The 23,542-nt window shown below is 37.6% G+C and overlaps 1 protein-coding gene across 14 annotated transcripts in view; it reads left to right on the forward strand.

The window, feature by feature from the left end:
- DLGAP1 (DLG associated protein 1) overlaps positions 1–23,542 on the forward strand; it is a 961,850-nt gene that overhangs the window by 296,136 nt on the left and 642,172 nt on the right. For 11 of the 14 annotated variants that reach the window (XM_034943985.2, XM_034943989.2, XM_034943988.2 and 8 more), the window contains one exon: positions 6,365–6,472. The gene's annotated coding sequence lies outside the window, so the exon portion shown is untranslated. The remainder of the gene's footprint in view (positions 1–6,364; positions 6,473–23,542) is intronic. The other 3 variants (XM_055102771.2, XM_034943986.2, XM_055102768.1) reach the window with 1 other exon arrangement.

Below are 23,542 nucleotides of genomic sequence, written 5' to 3' on the forward strand. Positions count from 1 at the left end.
TGTCCTATTGGACTTTGCCCACAAAACACTGGTTCAACTACTAAAATCACTGAACAAAGCACAGGGCTTTTCTGAGCATGGGGTCTTCCCTCTGAAGCTGCATGAGTCACACACCCATGAATCCAGCCTGCCTTGAAATTTCTTATACACAAATGAGGAACCAATTAGCAAAGTGATTTGCAAAGAAAGTGGAAACTGACTAGTCTTCCTTCTTTTATTATGTGAGCTAATGCTGTCTCAGACACATGGAAAGTCACAGAATAAATGCAGACCTCATTATGGAATTTATTTCTAAGATCCACTGGAGTGAAGCACATAGATAGTTTACCATTGTTTTCAAACATACATAATAGTTTATATTATATTATAAGGTAAACTTTAAGATAAAATGTGAGATTTAAAACAAATGATGCTTGTTACATAAAACAGGGAGTTGGGTAAAACAACTTAAGGAAACTATTTGAGTGCAAAGACAAGCACCCAGAGTTAAGTGAGCTGATGGCCCGGTCCCACCTCTGATCTTGGTGGTCCATGATCTCAGACAAGACATGTCCCCCTCTAGTTTTCATAAACTTCATGTCTAAAACAGGATTTAAACATAGATGGTTTCTAGTTTAAAATTTGTTCTGTGAAAGAGGCATTTATAAATCAAGAAACTCATTTTAAAGATACAATTTAAAGATTTCACCCTAGAGCTTCCAGAGTTTCTCAGCCATCCATGCCTTTCAGAAATGTTCCTCCTCAGCTGTGCACTCGGCCCTATGGTCATGATCATCTTTCTCATATTTCTGCATCTTCTTCATCTTATAGGACTATTAATCATTGCTTAAAAAAAAATTCTTAAGTGCTAGAAGATAAAGTAAAAAAACAAGATCTGTGTCCAAAGAAATCCAGGGAGATCTGAGATAAGTTTAGGGTTTTTTTAGGTCTATAGATTCATTTCTGTTCAGTTTTCACTTTCTCTTTAGACCTTTCATCTCCTATCCAAACAAAAATTCACCTTGCTTCCTGGAAATTCTCTTTTATGAGTTACTGAGTATGATTATCAACATTTTATCAGGAGATTATTTCCCTTTGTTTTAAAAAGGACTGCCAAAATGTAAAGTATGATATGGTGTCTTGCAGAAATTGATTGTTTTTTCACAGAAAGATAACATAATCTTATAATATAGTCAGTAGAAAAAGATGTATTTTTAAATAACGGCAGGAAACAGAAGGGAATTAAAATATGTTGCATTCCTGTTACATACCAGGTACTGTGCATTACATATATTATTTTATTTAATCCTTATATAATCATCTGTGGTGGTGGAAACAGGAATACTACCGATTACCTACGCTATACCAGAAAGCTTCCAACACAAACTCCAGCCCAGACTTCTCTCCCACATTCCGGTGTTGTATATCCAGCCACCTATGTGGCAAGTCCAGTTGGCACTGATAATTCAATCGATATGGCCAGACTGAACGTATCAGCTTTCCCTAAAAAGCCTGTTCTAGACTCAACCTTTCTCATCTCCGGCGACATCGAGGTCACTCTTCCAGTTGCTTAGGCCAGAAATCTTGGGGTCATTGTTGTCTCTTTATTTTCTCACCCTAATCACCCAATCCATCAAAAGGTCCTGTCAAAGCATGGTTCAGCTTGGTTCAAAGCAAGTTCAGCATGGATCTGACTGCTCCTCAGCCCCACCCGAGTCGGAGCAAATGTTGCCTGTCTCCAGGTGGTTCACAAGCTTTCCAGCTACCTGCATCCTGACCTCTCCTATGTACTGTTCCAAACCAGCAGCCAGGATGAGGTTCTGAAACATAAGCCATGTCGACTGTAAGCTCAAACTCCTGCCATGGCCCCCTTTTCACTCTCAGAGTAAAAGCTGAAAAGCCATGAGCCATCCTTGATCCACTCCTTCTTCCACTTCCCCACAGCACCCCACCACCCCACCATGTTTAATGTTACAAATTCATAACAACTCATCTTTGCTCATAAGCTTGTCTAAGTACTGAATTGCTGGACATATATCTTTTAATATACATATACCCACTTTTCAGTAGTGTAGTTTGCTCTTAATGAATTCCTTATTCACTACTTTGGAAGGAAAAATATACACATCTTTACATTCAGAAAATATACTAAACAGCAACTGTGGGAGAAAAGTCTAGGAGGTTAGCAATCCTAGTTGAACTACCTTGTATTATCTGTACCTACTACTATTCCTCACAGTGCCTTAAAAGACCCAGGGAGGAAAATGTGTTCCAAGTAGCAGGGTGAGCAAATCCACACAGAAGCATGGTGTGAACCATAGAGTGCCCAAATAAAGCAAATTGTTGTGACTTATTTTCATCAGTTCCCACATGGTTCACAACGGGCAGCAGATTTGTAGAAGTAAATTGTGCACATACTTACTAATCTCCTCCCTCACTTCACTCCATCCCATGACTTTATTGCAATCCCAAGACCAACCAGGAACACTCCCACCTTAGCACTATAACCCTGCAGTCCCTCTGCCTGGAACACCCTTCTCTGGCATGGGACTCACTCCCTCACATCTCTCAAGTTTTTGATCAAATCTCACTTTCTTGGTGGAATCCCTTCCCCTCCCTACACCTCCCTACCCATGCACTTCTGATACCTCTTACCTTGGTCTATTTTTCTCACATCTATAGCATGTTTCACCTTCTGAACTGCTCTATAATTTACTGCTTTACATTTATTATTTACTTTCTGTTTATTTGTCTTCACTAAAATGAAATGTTCACTAATGTATTCTCATCCCCTAGATAGTGCTTGGCATATGATAGATGCTCGCTAAATCTTTGCAGAATGGTGGGGCGAATGAATGAATGAGAGAATGAATGAGTGCTTTCCCTTGTTCCTCATACTAACCTGGCTAAAGTTAGCCAGGAGGTATTTTACAAATAAGGACATTAAAACTGAGGGAAGCTAGGTAACTTTCACAAGTCAGAAACTTTGTAAGAGTCAGATCTGAGATGAAAAAAGGACTTCCTGATCGGGACCTTCTCCACTTTATCACACTTCAAAACATGTGTTTGATGAAAATATAGGTGTTCCATAAAATGCAATACCTTTGTAGTGTGTATTCTTCCTTCTCCGCACTCTCAGCCAATAGTTTTTAAATAAGCCTCTTGGAATACCGTAACTAAAGTGACTGGCTTATAGAGTAACACACATAAAATGAATGATATGAGGTGTATTCATCTTGACTCTGGCTGCAGAGTTACAGAAACAAACTAACTTGAGCTAGCTTAAGCCAAAAAAATTAATTTAAAAATAAGTAATTTAATTTTTTTTATTTAAAAAAAAAGGCAGAGGCCAAGGCAGGAGGATCACTTAAGGCCAGGAGTTTGAGACCAGCCTGAGCAACATGGAGAGACTCTATCTCTACGAGAAATTAAATAAAAAAAAAAAAATAGCCGGGTGTGGTGGTGCACATCTAGTCCCAGCTACTCTGGAGGCTGAGGCAGGAGGAGCACTTGAGCCCAGGAGTTTGAGGCTGCAGTGAGCTATGATCGCACCACTGCACTCCAGCCTGGATGACAGAGCAAGATTCCGTCTCTTTATCTCTTACGGATACATGAGCCCATGAAAGCCACAGAAAAGAATGAAAAAGAGGGAGCAGGAGGCAGATGAGTTGAGAGAGTTCTTGTTCCACCTTCCATGTGTGTCTCTTCCATTCTTCCTTCTCCATGGTTTACCCATCACTCTTTAACCTGGACAAAGCTATAGTCTCACAGTCCCAGTTATGGACCTGGTTTGGGAAAAACACCTCTCCTGGTCCAATCAGGGATGTCCAGGAACGAGGACCCCTTTGACAACTGCAGGATGGAGAGTGCTGGGCAGACCCCAAAGAAAGGGACTCAGCAGACAACTCCCAAGTAGCTGATTCTAGAAAAAGACTGTGGAAGAGTAGGAAGCACATGATTGAATCAAACAGCTGAAGTCCAAATTCCTGTTTTTCACCTTTCATCTGTGTAAATGGTTGCTAATGAGAAAACGTACCTGAATCTTCTGGTACTCAAATAATTATAGTGTACTTGTTCTTTTACTCTTGTTCTTTCTCAGATATAGATGCTAAATCTTGATTATGTGGTGGTTAAAAAAAAGAACAGGAAGAAAAAAGTTAAAAAGAGGGACACTTGGGGTAAGGAAAAGAAAAGAAAATGGAGAATCCGGAGTTCTGCATTTTAATCTCAGTGCTGTCACCAAGAAGCAAATGCCCTGGGCAAGTCAATTCTCTGGTTTCAATGCCCTTCTCTATATAATGAGTAAATCAGACAGAATTGGTAGGTTTCCCAACCTGCTTCATCAGGAGAATTAGCTGGGATCATTTTCAAAATGCAGATTCCCCTGCCTTACCCATGAATATTCTGATTTAAACGATCTTGCATGAAATTCTATAATTGTATTTTAATGCAAATTTCCAGATGACTCTGATGATCAACTGCATTTGGCAACCATTACACTAGATGACATTTAAGACCTCTCCTAGTGATTAATATATTTGTTTACCTAACAATTATCTAACTTATAAAACCAATTATAATAAAATGAATTTCTTCTTGTGTTTTGGGTGTCTTTTTCAGAAATTACATAATCTTTCCACTTTGTTTCCAAAGAAAATTAAGAGTACTATCTACTAGACAATAAATTCTCAATAAATAGTCATGAACGGATAAATGATCAGTTCTATATATTTTTAGAAATTAACAATTTTTCATTATCTCCTGAGTTACTTAGTCCTCATATATGTGAGGAAGAAATTCCACTCAGAGCTTGTCTGGTTTAGTGGAATATTGAAAATACTTAGCAGGATACTAGTATATAAATCAGGGCTCATAATCTTTAAAGTATGGCTAAAAGCTTTTGATGATGGCGTCTCATTTTTGTCTTCTATGGATGGATAAAGTGGTATGTGTGAAAGTCAAATATTCCTTCTGTGCATTATTATCATGCCTGAGGCTGTTGTGTTTCTGTTGTTCTTGCCTGTTACCACCCACAACACTTTCATACCTGTCAGCTTTGCCGGTCTCAAAATATTGCTCTAACAAATTCTGCAGAGAATTGTACTAGCCCTGAACTTTTTGAAAGTCCAGTGTTCTTTTTGGAAACAAGACGTGAGTTTCTAAAGAGACTGAACTTCCAGACAGAGCATCTGGGACGTAATTCTGCCTCTGCCTCTGGGCCTATTCACAGCGTAAAATTGACCGAGCCATATCACCTCCTCTGACATCTACTTCCTCTTCTGTAAAATGAATTCCACACTCGTTTAAGCACTATAATTCTTATAATTAGGAGGTTAAAAAAATACAAATTATATTCTCAATTCTGAATATCACTACATTTCTGCTTATTACTTAGATTTATTATTTTTCTCATTCCCTTCTGACAATATTTTAATATGCTACCTAGATCCAAAAGAATACATTGCTTACAAAAAAATAGAAACAGACCTTTACAGGTATTTACACTTTTCGACATCAGATCAGTTTTCTGTGTGACCCAAGTCCTTTTCTAAGTCACTTTTCAGAAAGGAAACTCATAGCTCAGCCATATAGCATGTGATATGATCTGGAATAGTTACCTCCTTCATAAGTGTGGGTCCAGTTATATGTTCCATTTTGTCACTTTCCTAAGAAACTATTTTTTTAATATTATTATTATTTTACTTTAAGTTCTGGGATACATGTACAGAACGTGCAGGTTTGTTACATAGGTATACATGTGCCATGGTGGTTTGCTGCACCCATCAACCCATCATCTAGGTTTTAAGACCCGCATGCATTAGGTATTTGTCCTAATTAAGGATAGTGGCTTGACTTAGGCACCAGCAAGTCTCTAGTAGCACACTTGGGAATATTATGCCATGAATGGCATCCTCCTGTGGCTTTTTTCCAGAATGAAAAGAACCACTCTGGAAAAAAATGATACATTTTAGCCCTTTTTAAAGTCACACTGGCTTAGTTGTACTGTTGAGAAAACAAATAATGCTCAGGAAGTGAATACAATTGCATATGTATATTATGTCTTACAGAATTGGATCATTGATGCTTGCATTTTATTGCTTTTTAAAGAAAATAAATGATAGGAAATGTATATTGTAGAATATCAAGCCTATTTATTACAGCAACATTGTTTTTTTTCTGGGTGATTGATTTTATTTTCTGAAAAGCATAAAAATACAAAGTGTGACATCATGCAAGAACACGGCCATGTAAATTTTCTATGAAACTCTCTTCTTAACAGCATTGAATATAATGTCTGTCAGAATAGTTCTTATGAGATCATTTTTAAGTGTCTTTTTGTTTCAGGCTAGTTATTACATCTAATTATTGCATTGTTATGTTTCAGAGCAGTTGAACATCAGATACCCAGAGTGACATCAGGTTAAAAAAAAGCCTGCAATTTGGATCTTTTCCTGACTCGGAAGCAAGGAAAATGGACAATTGATAATCATAGGTAAAACTGCCCCCTTTCCCCTTACTTGTATAGGAAGCAGTTTCTTAAATAACAGCTTCCTCTTCAGCTATCCTATATGAAACATTTTTTAATAGCATGGTATATTTGAACAAAAATATTCCTGGTATACACTTTCCAGACATATTAACAGTCTGTTGAATTTAAAGCCTGTGTTTTTTAACTTCCTAGCTACCTGTACAGAATCTAGGCCAGATGTATTTTATATATTTAATCTTCATTGTTGTTGTTAATCTGGAACAGCATATTGGGCACATGGCATTTTTATAAATCTGTGGACCCAAATATTGTACATAAGGTAGGTTAGGTATGAAATTATGGAAGTAAATGGCATAGTGTTAGCTTTTCTTAGCATATTGAACAAATTTGCATTTATCCACACAGACATGTTCAACATGATGTAAGTGTGCTAAGAAAGGCAATGAAAGGCAGGGCGTGGTGGCTCACGCCTGTAATTCCAGCACTTTGGGAGACCGAGGTGGGCGGATCACCTGAGGTCAGGAGTTCGAGACCAGCCTGGCCAATATGGTGAAACCCCCTCTCCACTAAAAATACAAAAATTAGCCGGGTGTGGTGGCAGGTGCCTGTAATCCCAGCTACTGGGGAGACTGAGGCAGTGGCGGGTGCCTGTAATCCCAGCTACTGGGGAGACTGAGGCAGGAGAATCGCTTGAACCTGGAAGGCAGAGGTTGCAGTGAGCCGAGATTGCACCACTGCACTCCAGCCTGGGTGACAGAGAGAGACTCCATCTCAAAAAAAAAAAAGAAAAGAAAAGAAAGGCAATGAAAACCCTTGAGTCCTTGCTATCATCTCCACTCCTTTCATTATGTAGTTTTTGGAGGGAGAAAAAAAGAAGGGTCTTACCACATATACATCAAATATACTACAGAAGTGGTGTCAGATCAGAAGGAGATTCATATTGCTGAATAATAAGCTATTGTCTTTGTTTGGGTTACTTGCTTGAGACAGTGACTTGGGTATGGCAATTTATTAGGGAGCTGATCCAAAGATCAAGAGTTGGAAGCAGGAAGAGTGAATCAGGGAAGAAGCACAGGCCAAATTATGGGTGGGTTAGCAAGTCCACCACTGCAGGCAATGGGAACTTGGTTCCTCCCAGGAGGGGTACAGATGCCCAAATTTCTGTTAGAAAGATGTGCAGCAGGAGGTTTACTGACTGACTTTTTCTCCTTGGTTTTGGATTCCCCCAATGAGCATGAAGTCCCTCACAATGCTGGGCTGTGCCAGCCATGCATGGGTAGAAAGCAGAAAGACACTTAGTTGTCACTTGAGGTGTACACTGTAAGGCAGTGGTCCAGGGACCGGTTTCATGGAAGACAATTTTTCCATGGACAGGGTGGGGAGGTGGGGAGATGGTTTCGGGATAAAACTGTTCCACCTCAGATCATCAGGAATGAGATTCTCATAAGGAGCACATACCTAGATTCCTCACGTGGACAGTTCACAACAGGGATCATGCTCCTATGAGAATTTAATGCCGCCACTGATCTCACAAGAGGCGGAGCTCAGGCCGTAATGCACACTGGCCCACTGCTCACTTCCTGCTGTGCAGCCCAGTTCCTAACAGGAACCAGTACTGGTCTATGACCTGGGGGTTAGGGATCCCTGCAAAGGCAAGGAGACTCCCCTGCAGCTGTGGCTGACATCCAAAGTGAACCCGGGGACATAATGCAGGGAGCCAGCCGCATCTGTTGCAGCTCCTTTTACTTTATTCTAAATCAGCATTTTTCTCCTAAATGAAGTATCTCCAAGAAAAAAAAAAGTTTTGTGTTTTAAAGACATTAAATAATTATACCTAAATATCATGGAATCCGAGTGAGTTCTGTTTCAACACTAACTTCTTCATGAATAAATTGTCCGTCTTCAGTAGATGGCATAGTGTCAGCTAAGTGAGAAATGCATCTGAGTCCCCATGTATATTTGAGACATTATATGAGATCCAAAGTATGACCAACATGTTGGAATACTCAGAATTAATATAACAACATTTAATTATAGCTGTATTTGTTACTCGCTTTATATTGTTTCATTTACAAGAAGGTGTCCGTATATACACAAAAATTTAATTTTTGTCTTTCCTATTTGGAAACAGCCCTGTTTGTGTGAAATGCAAGACTGAAATTATATATATATTATCTGGGCATAATGTTAGATGAATGGTCAGCTGGCAAAACAGATTTAGCACATTAAGGTGAATCAGGGCTTCTTTGTTTTGTTTTGACATGAGGACATTAAACAGATTGAAAATAAAGTTGGATAAAGCCTGTGGTTGTGTTGTGACCTAGAAGATCATATGCTCAGAGGAAGAATATAATTGATAAACTCTCTAAGGAGCAGCTATTAAAAATAAAACAGACAACAACAAACATTTAAAGTGATGTGCATTTGCATGCAGATTTCCTCATGAAGGAAATTAAAGTGGAGGGGACAGGAGAAAGGGCAGCAGAGAATGGTAGTGCAGGGAAACCAGGAAAGTCATAGCAGATGCTAGGCAGAAATACCAAAAAGAGCAGACAGAATCAAACTAGGGATGAAGAGGATCCACGACATGCAAACTGAGTGAAGGGCCCCAGTTCATTTGAGGCTGGACATCCTCCTGAATAACCAAAGAAAAATTACTGTGTCTTCTCACCTGAACAGTGTAATTGCCCCTCCTTAGTTTACTGCTCCCTGGTCTCTTTTGGCTCCAAAGTCTTCCAGAATCACAATTCTGATCATGTCTGCTTTTTGCTCAGAAAATGTTCTCTGATTTACCAATTCATCATTATCTAAATTTCTTAAGCAGACATTTAAAGCATGCCACTCTAAGTTGTTAGACTTACTATTTTTATTCTTTGACCTCACTTACCAGTGGCCTAGCCCATTGTGTAGAAATGTAAGGGCTGTGATTTTTTTCAAGCCTTCCAAGTGATTTTAAGGCTTTGTGGTTTTCAAACACAGATTGGTCTAGAGCAAGCTTATCTAGCCCGCTTTATTTTGTTGTTGTTGTTGCTCTGTTTTGTTTTGTTTCCTTTTAGGCTTTTAGCAGCCTGAAGCCATGGCTTTTAGTTTCTGTCTCTAGTGATAAATGGAAAAGAGAGACAAGGATGGGGCTTTTTCCATGCCCAACCAGAAACAGAAACTAAGAACACATAACTGTATTCTCTCCCTTGAACACCCCTGTTCTGGAGTGAGGCCCAAGAATGCACATTTCTAACATGTTCCCAGATGATGCTGATCTGTTCCATGAGACCTTAAGTTGGAGAACCACTCTGTAAACTAAATGATCCAGGCTGGCACTACAATTTCTGCGTTACAGTTTGAGTCAAAGACTGATCACAATGAAAGGTCTTCCTTGCCAACATCACCATTGTGGGTAGGTGTGTTAGTTTAATAACAAGCTCTGAGTCTTCTGGTCAATTACCATCTTAATATCATAAAATTCCCAACAGTAAGATTTTTGATGCATTTTTATATCCTTTACTGTGTCACAGACTTTGGAAACCCATAAATATCTGTTGGATGGATAAAGGATGGATGGATGGATGGATGGATGGATGGATGGATGGATGGATGGATGGAAGAATGGATGAACAGGTTTAGCAACCAAGAACTGGTTTCAACATGAAACTTAACTTCTTACAAAAAAACTACTCTGGCTTGTGCTATAGAGAAAGGTGGTTTTCCTTCACACAGAAACCTTATTATATAAGCCCATACTCAATATATAAGACCTTTTATTTGATGAAATAACACTACATAGTTAAAGCCCAAGCATCTGGGTATCAATATCCGGGTATTGTGCTCTTTAATAAACAGAGTCTCTCACGAAAGACTTTTTGCTACTTGATTGAGTAGAACCGGGGAAATGTCATTTATATCAAGATAAATTGTACATTTTAGTTTGTGAAAGAGCCGCTGGTTGTGTGAAACCAGCAAATCACATCTATTTAATAAATTCCTTTGCAAATGTCTTTTCCTTGAGTTTAAATTTTGCAGCTGCAGCATAATTTGAATGTTTATTCACATTTAGGACAATTATGCTTTCTGGTTTTTTTGCTTTCTTGCATTCAAATGTGTTCATGTGTCAGTGTTGCACATTTTCTCTCTACATCTTTTATCTGCATGCATCATCCCATGATTGGCTTGGTAAATTTTTCCTACTTTTCTTGCTAAAATAACTGTTCCTTCTGTCTGTTTTCTGCCTACTCTTTGATTTATTCCAGAAATTGGGCTCAATGCCTACTTTTAGAGCTCAGTGTGAAATTTATTTTGTATGTTTTTAAACCAAGTTTCCACTTATTTTTTTGTTATGTATTCTGTAGTGCAGTCAACCTCAGAACGCATTCATGAAAAAGCCTGTAATCATATATTAGCATAAATAACAACAACAGATGATAATATGAATGCTTAAAAATTCGTTTTTTTAATGTATCTCGTAATTCACTTTTGTAAGAGAAAATTAAAATTTTCATTTTATGTTGTGGTTTGCCTAATAGTAAAGCTTAAATATTAATTAAAACATAAATGTCCTAGCCCCAACTTTGTTATTACCTTGCTGTATGTTCTTGGCTAGTTAGGCTTCAGTTACCTCCATTATAAAAAGAAGGGTTTAGGATAAATAACCCCTGGAATTCATTCTAGTGCCTTATCTTGCAATTTCAAGGTACAGATCATATGAAATCCTACCTAAAATCCAACACAAAATTATGAGTGAGTCAATCAGTCAACTAAGGGCACATATTTGAAAGTAGAGTTGAAAAGGCAGGATTTGGGATTCAGAAAGACTTGAATTCAAAACTCAGCTCTTTCATTTATTAACTGTGTGAACGTGGCAAATGGACTGAACCACTCTATGTACTTTAGTATCTTCATCTGTAAAATGGGGGCAGTGTTATTATCTGAAAGGTCACTTTAAAGACCAGAGGTAGTGTATAAAATAAATCCGGCATCTGGTAGGAGCTGAACATACATAGCTAGAAGCTGACCAGAATCCCACCACGGTTTTGGAGGTTAATGGAGATTACTGTATACTCTTCTTTTCCAATATAATTCTACAAGAGTAAGAAACTTTTATTTAGGACTTTAAAAGATGAACACACTTTAGAAAATGTATCCATAATTTAGTCATCTGAGACTGAAAGGCTAGTGGAAAAATTCAGCATTTTTTTTTATCTACACTGGATAGCTCTGGTTCTATACATTGCTGATGGTTTCATGTGTCAAGTCAGGCCTTTTTCATCAAGAGTGATTCCTCAGTGTCAAGCATGAAGTTTGCAAATTATGTTTTGTTTTCTGCCTTGTAATCTAGCTTGGGGAGAAACTAAAATAAAGATTCTTCAAGGCAAAAGTTTAACCTGAATAAATGTTCATATGGTCTCAATTTTTAACTGATTTCAGAATGACTAAAATTATTATTTTTTCTTCTCGTTCTCCAAAAAATTATTTTCATAGCCAATTTGCCAGATGCAGCTTTATACCCAGAGGCAAAAGAAATCAAATTTTTGGTCAATAGAAGATTCATTTACTAAGAGATTCATGCAGATAATGAATACTTTTCTGTTCTTTTTTATGTGTTTTTGAGTTTCAGTTGTCATTTTGGTATTGGTTACCCCAGTACTTGTCAGCAGAAATTCAAAGCTGCCTACTTAACAGGAGTAGATCAATAAAGTTTTGCTGGAATATTTCATCAATCTTAGCACAGGATTTAATCCTGTTGGCTATTTTTCTATTTTAATATTCTATAAATCCTCTCAAGTTAATGTGTTCTGAGATAAATCTTACTATTTCATTATTCTATACTTTTTATGTCAGAAATAATTTAGAAACTAAAAGCTGCTATTGCTATTTGATACCTTGATTTTTTCAGACATCTGTAAGACACAAAGTCTGATTGTAGAATACTGTGTTTATTTGTCATGTCTCAGAGTTCTATCACTATCAGGATGATAATCATACTGATGAGGCTGTCTCAGACCTTATGAGATATAGGTATAGATATTTAAATATATAGACATATTGTGGGGGTGGTGATATTGTTAATTGGGCAACCAAGACCTTCACAATAGAAAAGTTATAGGCAATTATTACTGACATTGGCATTTTTAATAAAATGACCGATTAGGTACTCTCTGAAAGAAACATAAATGTTATTTTTAGATGATGAAATACTTTCTTTGTAAAATAAGAGTATAATAGAGTTTATTACAAATCACATATTTGAGTATTTGTTTATACTGTAAGAATGTTCAAGGACAACATTTGACTATGCAGTAAAAAGTTGCAACTTGACAAGAATTATAAGAAAGGAAGAAAAGACATATTGACTGGATTTATTTTCCTTTTGCTATATTCTTATCATGTGCTAGACATTTTCACCTAAAATTTTTACCTGTCTTATTTATTTAAAGGCTATGTTTAGAGAAACAATGATACCGTGTTAAAAAATAGACATTAGCAAAATTGCATAGTAAGGGAAGTGGAGCAAGATAGCTGGATAGATGCCTCCACTGTCATCCTCTCTGCAGGATCACCACATTAAGCGACTATCTGCACAAAAAAATCACCTTTATAAGAACTAAAAATCAGGTGAGTGGTCACAGTACCTGGTGTTAACTTCATATCACTAAAAGAGGCACTGAAAAACAGTGTTGAATTGCCTACAGCACCCCTTCCCTGTCTCCCAGCAGGGGCCCTGTGGCTCAGAGAGGAAATCGGTGTGCCTGGGGGAGGGAGAACACAGTGACTGTGGGACTTTTTGTATAGGAACTCAGTGCTGCCCTATCACAGTGGAAAGCAATGTGGGACAGAACTTAGCCAGCACTCATGAAGGCAGCACTTAGACTAGTCCTAGCCAGAGGGGAATTGTCTGTCCCAGCAGTCAGAACTCTAATTCTGGCAAGCCTCACCACTGTGGGCTAAAGTGCTCTGGGGTTCTAAATAAACTTAAATGCTAGTCTAGGCCACAAGGACTGCAAGTCTGGGGCAAGTCCTAGTGCTGTGCTGGACTCGGAGCCAGTGGGGTTGGTGTGCTCACGATCTAGTCGGACACCAGCTGACACAGCTAAGAAAGTGCTTATGCCACCCCTCCCCCAGTACCAGGCAACACAGCTCACACCCTGAGAGAGACTTCTTCCCTCTGCTTGAGGAGAGGAGAAGGAAGAGTAAAGAGGACTTTGTCTTGCATCTTAGATACCAGCACAACCACAGTAGGCTAGGACACCAGATAGAGTCCTGAGGATCTAGCTACTGCATGACATGTCTAGAGAAAACTTGGGCCAGAAAGGAACCCACTGCCTTGAAGGGAAGGACCCAGTCCTGGCAGGATTCATCACTTGATGAGTAAAGAGCCTTTGAGCCCTGAATATTCAACCATGACAGCCAGGCAGCACTTGCCATGGGCCTTGGTTGTGACTCAGAGCCATGCTGGATGCACATGTGACCCAGTACATCCCCAGTTTGGGTGACTAGGGGTAGAGACTATTTCTGCTTGTGAAAATGAGAGGGGAAAGTAAAGTGGACTTTGTCTTGCACCATAGGTACTAGCTTGCTCACAGTGGAGTAGAGCACCAAGCAGGCTTGGGGTACCCAGTACCAGGCCTTGTCTCTTGACTGGCATTTCTGGACCTTCCCTGGGCCAGAGGGGAACCTGCTGCCCTGAAGAGTGAGTCCCAGGCCTGGCAGCACTCACCACAAGCTAACTCAAGAGCCCTTGGACCTTGAGTGACCACCAGCAGTACCCTGGCAGTACTCATCACGGGCCTTGGGCAGTGGTGGCCATGGAGAGAGGTTCTTCTGCTTGTGGAAAAGGGAGGGAACAGTGGGAAAGACTGTGACTTGTGTGTACCAGCTCAGCTGCAGTACAATAGGGCATCAGGTTGATTTCTAAAGTATCTGACTCCAGGCCCTGGGTCCTGGATTGTGTCCGTAGACCTCCCCAGGACAAAGGGGAACTTGCCATCCTGAAGGGTAGGATACAAGCCTAGCTGGCTTTGCTGCCTGCTGATTGTAGAGCCCTAGGGCCTTGAGCAAATATACGTGGTAGCCAGGCAGTGGTTAGTGCGGGCCCTGGGCGAGACCCAGTACCATGCTGGTTTCACGTCTGACCCAGCACAGTCCCAGTGGTGGTGGCCACAGGTGAGCTTGTGTCACCTCTCTCCCAGCTCCAGGCAGCTCAGCACAGAGAAAGACTCTGTTTGTTTGGGAGAAAGTAAGAGAGGAGAACAAGAGTCTTTGCCTGGCAATCTAGAAAATTTTTCCCGATCTTCTCCGAGACCACCAAGGCAGTACCTCTGTGATTCTGCAAGAGCAGAATCACCTCACAGCATTGCTGGGCTTGGGGTACCGCCTAATACAGATATGCCCATAGTGACAGAAAAACTTAGATCATAATACTCAAATACTTTTGAATACCAATACCTGGAGAGCCTTCCAAAGGACAGGTACAAACAAGCCTTTTAATCCTATTGGCTATTTTTCTATTTTAATATTCTATAAATCTTCTCAAGTTAGTGTGTTCTGAGATAAATCTTACTATTTTGCCATTCTATACTTTTTATGTCAGAAATAATTTAGAAGCTAGAAACTTCTATTGCTATTTGATAACTTGATTTTTTCAGACATCTGTAAGATACTAAAATCTATTTGTGGAACACTGTGTTTATTTGTCATGTCTCAGAGACCTATCACTATCAAGATGAGAATCTTACAGATGAGGCTGTCTCAAGCCTTATGAGATACAGACAGATATAGATATGTAGATATATTGTGTTGGGTGGTAATGTTGTTAATTGGACTACCCAAACCTTCACAATAGAAGAGTTATTTCTTCATGGGCCATTATTACTAATATTGGCATTTTTAATAAAATAACATTTTAACTACTCTCTAAAAGAAACATAAGTGTTATTTTTGGATGATAGAATAATTTCCTTAGAAAACAGATTACAATAGTATAATAGAGTTTATTATGACTTACAATTTTTGAGTATTTGTTTAAATGGTAAGAATGTCGAAGGACAACATTTGACTATGCAATAAAAAGATGCAACTTGACAAGAATTATTTTAAAAAAGGACTGTGAAGACTACAATAAGTACTTAATTCTTCAATGCTCAGACACCAAGGAACAACCACAAACATCAAGACCATCCAGGAATACATGACAGCACTGAATGAACTAAATAAGTCACCAGGGACCAATCCTAGAGATACAGAGATATGTGACCTTTCAAACAGAGAATTCAAAATAGCTGTTTTGGGGAAACTCAACAAATTTCAAGATAAAACAGAGAAGGAATTTAGAATACCATCAGATACATATAACAAAGAGACTGAAATCATTAAAGAGAATCAAACAAATTCTGGAGTTGAAAAGTGCAATTGACATACTGAAGAATGCATCAGAGTCTCTTACCAGCAGAATTGATCAAGCAGAAGAAAGAATTAGTGAGATTGAGGACAGGCTATTTGAAAATAGACAGTCAGAAAGGACAAAAGAAAAATGAATGCAGGTGATGTTTAAACACCTAAAAGTGTGGTGATACCAGTACTCAAAGTATGGCTTCATGGAGATCTCCAAGATTTTTCAGGGAGTCCAGAAGGTCAAAACTGTTTTTATAATATTAAGACTTTAAGACTTCATTTGCCAAAACTTTCATACTTAATGAGCACCTAGTGGAGTTTTCCAGAGGCTATATGACATGGAATGATGTCATGTAAAAGTGGAATGCATGCTTGTGTATTCTTCTGTTTTCCAGGGTTTTGTAAAGTAGTAGGTTTGGGCTATAAACAAATTCATTTTCAAAGGTTATCTCAGATCATTTTCAGAACTTCTACATGTCCTTATTAGCCATCTTTGGTGTGCCTACTTAGTCTCTGTAACCTTATTTTCACCTAATAAATTATTCATTTGAAATCTTGGGAAAAACTGAATAAAAAAGAATGAAGTATACCTACAAGATCTAGAAAATAGGCTCAAAAAAGAAAATCTAAGAGTTGTCAGCCTTAAAGAGAAGACAGATACAGAAATCAAGGTCGAAAGTTTATTCAAAGGGATAATAACAGAGAACTTCCCAAACATAGAGAAAGGTATAAATATTCGAGTACAAGAAGCATATAGAACACCAAGCAGATTTAATCCAAAGAAGACTACCTCAAGACCTTTAGTAGTCAAACTTCCAAAGGTCAAGGATAATGAAGGGATCCTAAAAGCCCCAAGAGAAAAAAACAAATAACATGCAATGGATCTCCAAAATATCTGGCAGCAGACTTCTCAGTGGAAACCTTATAGGCCAGGAGAGAGTGGCATGACATATTTAAAGTGCTGAAGGAAAAATATTTTTATTCTAGAATAATATGTCCAGCAAAAATATCCTTCAAATATGAAGGAGAAATACTTTTCGAGAACAACAGAAGACAAAGGATTTTATCACCAGACCTGTCTTACAAGAAATGCTAAAGGGAGTACTTTAATCCAAAAGAAAAGGACTTTGATGAGCAACAATAAATCACCTGAAGGTGCAAAACTCACCAGTAAAAGTAAGTACACAGAAAAAAAAAGAATATTACAACACTGGAATTGTGGTGTATAAACTATTCGTATCTTGACTAGAAAGACTAAGAGATGAACCAATCAAAAAATAACCACTACAACAACTTTTCAAGATATAGACAGTAGAATAAGATATAAATAGAAACAAGAAAGTTTAAAAGTGGGGGGACAAAGTTAAAGTGTAGAGTTTTCATTTTCTCTTTGCTTATTTGTTAGATTCTTTGTTTATGCAATCAGTGTTAAGTTGTCATCAGTTTAAAATAATGGGTTACAAGATATTTGCAAGCCTCATGGTAACCTCAAAACAAAAAGCATACAACAAATACACAAAATAAAAAGCAAGAAATTAAAAAATAAAAAATAACACCAGAGAAATTCACCTTCACTGAAAGGAAGACAGGAAAAAAAGAAAGAAGCAAGAAATGATCACAAAACACCCAGAACACAGGTAACAAAATGGCAAGAGTAAGTCCTTACTTACCAATAATAACATTGAAAGTAAATGGATTTAACTTGCCCGTCAAAAGACAGAGTGGCTGAATGGATAAAAGACAAGACCCATTATCTATTGCCTACTAAGAAAATATTTCACCTCTAAAGACACACATAGACTAAAATAAAGGGATGGGAAAAGATATTCCATGCAAATGGAATCTAAAAAAGTACAGGAGTAGCTATAGTTATATCAAAATAGCTTTCAAGACAAAAAGCTATAAAAAGAAATAAAGAAGGTTATTATTTAATCATAAAGGGTTCAGTGCAGCAAGAGGACGTAATGATTATAAATACACTTACACCCAACACTGGAGCACCCATGTATAAAGTAAATATTATTAAAGAGAGAGATGGAATCCAATAAAATAATAACTGGAGATTTCAGCACCCCACTTTCAGCATTGGACAGATCATTCAGACAGAAAATCTACAAAGAAACATTGGACTTAATCTGTTGTGTAGACTAATTGGACCTAATAGATATTTACAGAACATTTCATCCAATGGCTGGCAGGATAAACATTCTCCTCCTCAGCACATGGATCATTATCAAGGATAGACCATTTGTTAAGCCACAAAGCAAGTCTTAAAACATCAAGAAAATTGAAATTATATCAAGTATCCTATCACCACAATTGCGTAAAACTAGAAATCAATAACAAGAGGAACTTTGGAAACTATGCAAAGACATGTAAATTCCAATATATGCCCCCGAATGACCAGTGGGTCATGAAGAAATTGAGAAGAGAATTTAAATATATCGGGAAACAAATGATAATGGAAACACAACATATGAAAGCCTGTGTGATACAGCGAAAGCAGCACTAAAAGGAAAGTTTATAGCTATAAATGCCTACATTAAAAAGTAGAAAAAACTACAAATAACCTAATGATGCAACTTAAAAAACTAGAAAAGTGAGAGCAAACCAAACCCAAGATTAGTATAAGAAAAGAAATAATAAAGATCAAAGCAGAAATAAATGAAATTGAAACAAAACAATACAAAATACCAATGAAAGGAAAGTTGCTTTTATAAAAATATAAACAAAATCAATAAACATTTAGCTAGACTAAGAATAAAAGAGAGAAGACCCAAATAAATAAAATCAGAGATGGAAAAAGACATTACAACCAATACAGCAGAAATTTAAAGGATCGTTAGAGACTACTATGAGCAACTGTATGTCAATAAATTGGAAAACCGAGAAGACATGGATACATTTCTAGACACATACAACCTACTAATATTGAACCATGAAGAATTTCAAAACCTGAACCAGACCAATAACAACTAATGAGATCAAAGCTGTAATAAAAATTCTTCTGGAAATGAAAAGCCCAAGACCCAGTGGTTTCACTGATGAATTTTAACAAACATACAAAGAAGAACTAACACCAATCTTACTCAAACTCTGCTGAAAAATAGAGGAGGAACAAATATGTCCAAATTCATTCTACAAGGCCAGTATTACTCTGATACCAAAACCAGACAAGGACACATCAAAGAAAAGTAAACTACTGGTCAATATCCCTTATAAATACTAATACAAAAATCCTCACTGAAATGCTAGCAATCCAAACTCAAAAACATTAAAAAGACCATTTATCATGACTGAGTGAGATTTATTCCAGGGATGCTTCAACATATGCAGATGAATCAGTCAACATATCAATAGAAATATTTGCCCAAATAGTGTCTTAATATAAAGAGAATTAAGGACAAAAACCTTATGATCATTTCAACTGATGCTGAAAAAGCTTTTGATAAAGTCTAACATCACTTTGTGATTAAAAAAAAAACCTTCAAAAAAGTGGGTATAGAAGGAACATACCTCAACACAATAAAAGGTGTGTACGACAGACCCACACCTAGTATTATACTGAATGAGGTAAAAGGAAAAGCCTTTCCTTTAAGATCTGAAGCAAGAATAGGATGCCCACTTTTCACCACCGTTATTCAACGTATTACTGGAAGTCCTAGCTAAAGCAATCAGACAAGAGAAGGAAATAAAGGACATCCAAATTGGAAAGAAAGAAGTCAAATTATCTACGTTTGCAGATCATATGATCTTATATGTGGGAAAGCCTAAAGACTCCTCCAAAAAACTATTACAACTGATAAATTCAGTAAAGTTGCAGGGTACAAAATCAACATAAAAAATCAGTAGCATTTCTATATGCCAACAGCAAACAATCTGAAAAAGAAATCAGAAAAGTAATCCCTGTTGCAAGTGACAGTAAACACCTAGGAAATAACCAATGAATTTTTAGATCTCTATGATGAAACCTATAAAACACTGATGAAAGAATTTAAGAGAATACAAAACAATGCAAGAATATTCCATGTTCACAGGATGGAAGAATCAACATTATTAAAATGTCCATACTATCCAAAGCAATCTACGGACTCAGTGCAATCCTTATCAAAATACCAAAGATATTCTTCACAGAAATAGAAGAAACAATCCTAAAATTTATATGAAATCACAAAAGACCCAGAATACCAAAGCTGTCTTGAGCAAAAAGAACAAAGCTGGAGGAATCACATTACCTGACTTCAAATTTTACAACAAAGCTACAGTAACCAAAACAGCATTTTACTGGCATAAAAACAGACACATAGACCAATGGAACAGAATGGGGAACCCAGAAACAAATCCACTTATCAACAGTGAATTCATTTTCAACAAAGGTACCAAGAACATATATTGGAGATAGAACAGTCTCTTCAATAAATGGTGCTGGGAAAACTGGATATCCATATGCAGAAGAATAAAACAAGACCCCTACCTCTTGGCATATACAAAGACTGGATTAAGAAAATGTGGCACATATACACCATGGAATACTACGCAGCCATAAAAATGATGAGTTCATGTCCTTTGTAGGTACATGGATGAAACTGGAAACCATCATTCTCAGCAAACTATCGCAAGGACAAAAAACCAAACACGCATGTTCTCACTGATAGGTGGGAATTCAACAATGAGAACACATGGACACAGGAAGGGGAACATCACACACTGGGGCCTGTTGTGGAGTGGGGGAAGGGGGGAGGGATAGCATTAGGAGATATAGCTAATGTTAAATGACGAGTTAATGGGTGCAGCACACCAACATGGCACATGTATACATATGTAACTAACCTGCACGTTGTGCACATGTACCCTAAAACTTAAAGTATAATTAAAAAACCACATCAAAATTGAATAAAAACTGAAATATAAGACCTCAAACTATAAAGCTACTGTGAAAAGCTTGGGGAAACTCTCTAGAATATTGGGCTGAGCAAATATTTCTTGTGTAATATGCCACAAATACAGGTAACCAAAGCAAAAATGAAAAAATAGGACATATCAAGTTAAAAAGCTGCTGTACAGCAAAGGAGACAATCAACAAAGTGAAGAGACAACCCACAGAATGGGAGAAAATGTTTGCAACTATCCATTGGACAAGGAATTAATAACAAGAATATATAAGGAGCTCAAGCAAATCTATAGGAAAATATCTAATAATGCAATTTAAAAATATGCAAAATATCTGAATAGATTCTTCTTAAAACAAGACATACAAATACCAAACAGATATATGAGAAGGTGCTCACCATCATTAGGATCATTAGAGAAATGCAAATCAAAGCTATAATGAGATACCATCTTACCCTAGTTAAAACTGCTTTTATCCAAAAGACAGATAATAACAAATGCTGGTGAGGATGTGGGGAAAAGGGAAACCAGTGCTGGAGGGAATGTACATTCGTACAACCACTATGGAGAACAGTTTGGAGGTTCTTCAAAAAACTGAAAATAGAGCTATCATACAATCCCACAATCTCACTGCTAGGTATATATCCAAAAGAAAATAAATCAGTATATTGAAGAGTTGTCTGCACTCTCAAGTTTTTTGCGCACTACTCACAATAACCAAGATTTGGAATCTACCTAATTGTCCATCAACAGACAAATGGATAAAGAAAATGTGGTATGTCGCATGTTCTCACTCATAGGTGGGCATTGAACAATGAGAACACTTCGACACAGGATGGGGAACATCACACATCGGGCCTGTCATGGGGTGGGGGGAGGGGGAGGGATAGCATTCAGAGATATACCTAATGTAAATGACCCGTTAATGGGTGCAGCACACCAACATGGCACATGTATACATATGTAACAAACCTGCATGTTGTGCACGTGTACCCTAGAACTTAAAGTATAATAATAAAAAATAATAATAATAATAAAAGAAAATGTGGTATGTATACATTGTGGAATACTATTCAGCTGTAAAAAAAAAAAAAAAAAAAGAATCAGATTCTCTTATTTACAACAACATGGATAGAACTGGAGGTCATTGTGTTAAGTGAAATAAGCCAAGCACAGAAACACAAACTTCACATATTCTCACTTATTTGTGGGAACTATAGATTAAGACAACTGAACTAATGGAGATAGAGAGTAGAACAATGGTTACCAGTGGCTGGGAAGTGTAGTGGGGAGTGGAGGATGAGAGATAGTTAATGGGTGCAAAAATATTAGATAAAATGAATAACACTATCAAGCTAAACTTAGAAGAAAATAATTCAAGCCAAAAGTTAGAAGATTTAAGCAGTTACTAAATGTTTAAATAGCAAAGGCGAAGCAAGAATTACATAGTCTGAATTACTGCCTTAAATTAATTCCCATTCATAACTCAGACCTGACTTATTGACCATGTTTAGGGCCTATGTATTAAATAGGAGGGCATCTACTAGTACTTCCTGGTCACATCAAACCCTTTATTTCCAAAACAACACAAAAACACCCCCTTTCATCTGCTCCCCCCTCTTCTACTGTTTGCTGTCTCAGTCTATGGCACCTCTACCCACCCACCCAATTGCATAAGTTAGGAACCTGGGAGTCATCTATGAAATCTCCTTCACCCCCTACCTGTGATAAACTTGAATAAATTTCTTGAATGAAGTACCACATTAACCATAATATTTTAATGCCCAATTTGTCATATGGTTATAGTCAGAGAGGGTTTGGAGATCAAACACTACATACTCTGCTGGTAGTTTCTACTGTGTTTTAGTTTCCGGCCACACTATTCAAATTCCTATGTAAAATTCTGTGGGGCTTTTTGCATTTTCTTGGTGGCGGTTTTGGTGTTGAGCCTGAATGCATTCTTGGAAGATCCACTGTAGAACAGCTGGGATGCTTTTCCTCTCTAGGAAGGCATTGTGTGTGTTGACAAATACAGCGTGTTGGTGCACATGCTCTCAGCAGTATCGCCCTCTTTAATTATGTCCCCTGGGGAAAAAAAATCATTTCCTGGCAAGGCAGCTTTCCTAATAAAAGGCTTCCTGGGTCTTCGGTAATAAGAAATTCAAATGTTTCAACCTAATATTTATTGTGGGGTTTAACTGGGCATTTTAATCTCCTTTGGGAATCAACAAGCTCTAAATGTTACACATGAGAAAACATTTCCTGAGGGACACAAGGAGGGTTTCTCACATTTTGATCCATTTTTATTTAAGAAAAATTACTGGTAAATAACATATGCATTGGTATTAAAAGCTTGAATGAATTATCTCTGCCTCGACTTTGAAATTCCTGCTTTGTTACTGACATTTGTATTATCATTATTTTTCACTCAAATTTATTTCTAGGTATGGAAAATTCTGCCTAGTTTGAATATAGGGGAAGGTGCAGGTAAACTGGAGACCTAAAGTCCAATAGAATCTTAAGAGTAAGATTAACCAAGTCCCCCCAACCTCCCGCCCCAGGGAGGCAGTTAATAGAAAAAGAGAAGGATTGTGGCTTGAAATCCAGGGAAGGCTGTTCTTTAGGGGGCAGGAGAAGAAGGAATTAGCTGGGGAGGATGCAAAGAGAGACAGGAGAACAGGGGTGTTTCTTGGCATGAAGGCTAAAAGTATTAATAATGTTAACAGGATTCAGACTAGGAAATTTTGTTAACATGGTAATGTCATAATTTTAAATCTAGAAATTTCTATCTTTTGAATATGG

Source organism: Pan paniscus, chromosome 17 (assembly GCF_029289425.2).
Source record: "Pan paniscus chromosome 17, NHGRI_mPanPan1-v2.0_pri, whole genome shotgun sequence".
In the NCBI taxonomy this organism is placed as follows: Eukaryota; Metazoa; Chordata; class Mammalia; order Primates; family Hominidae; genus Pan; species Pan paniscus.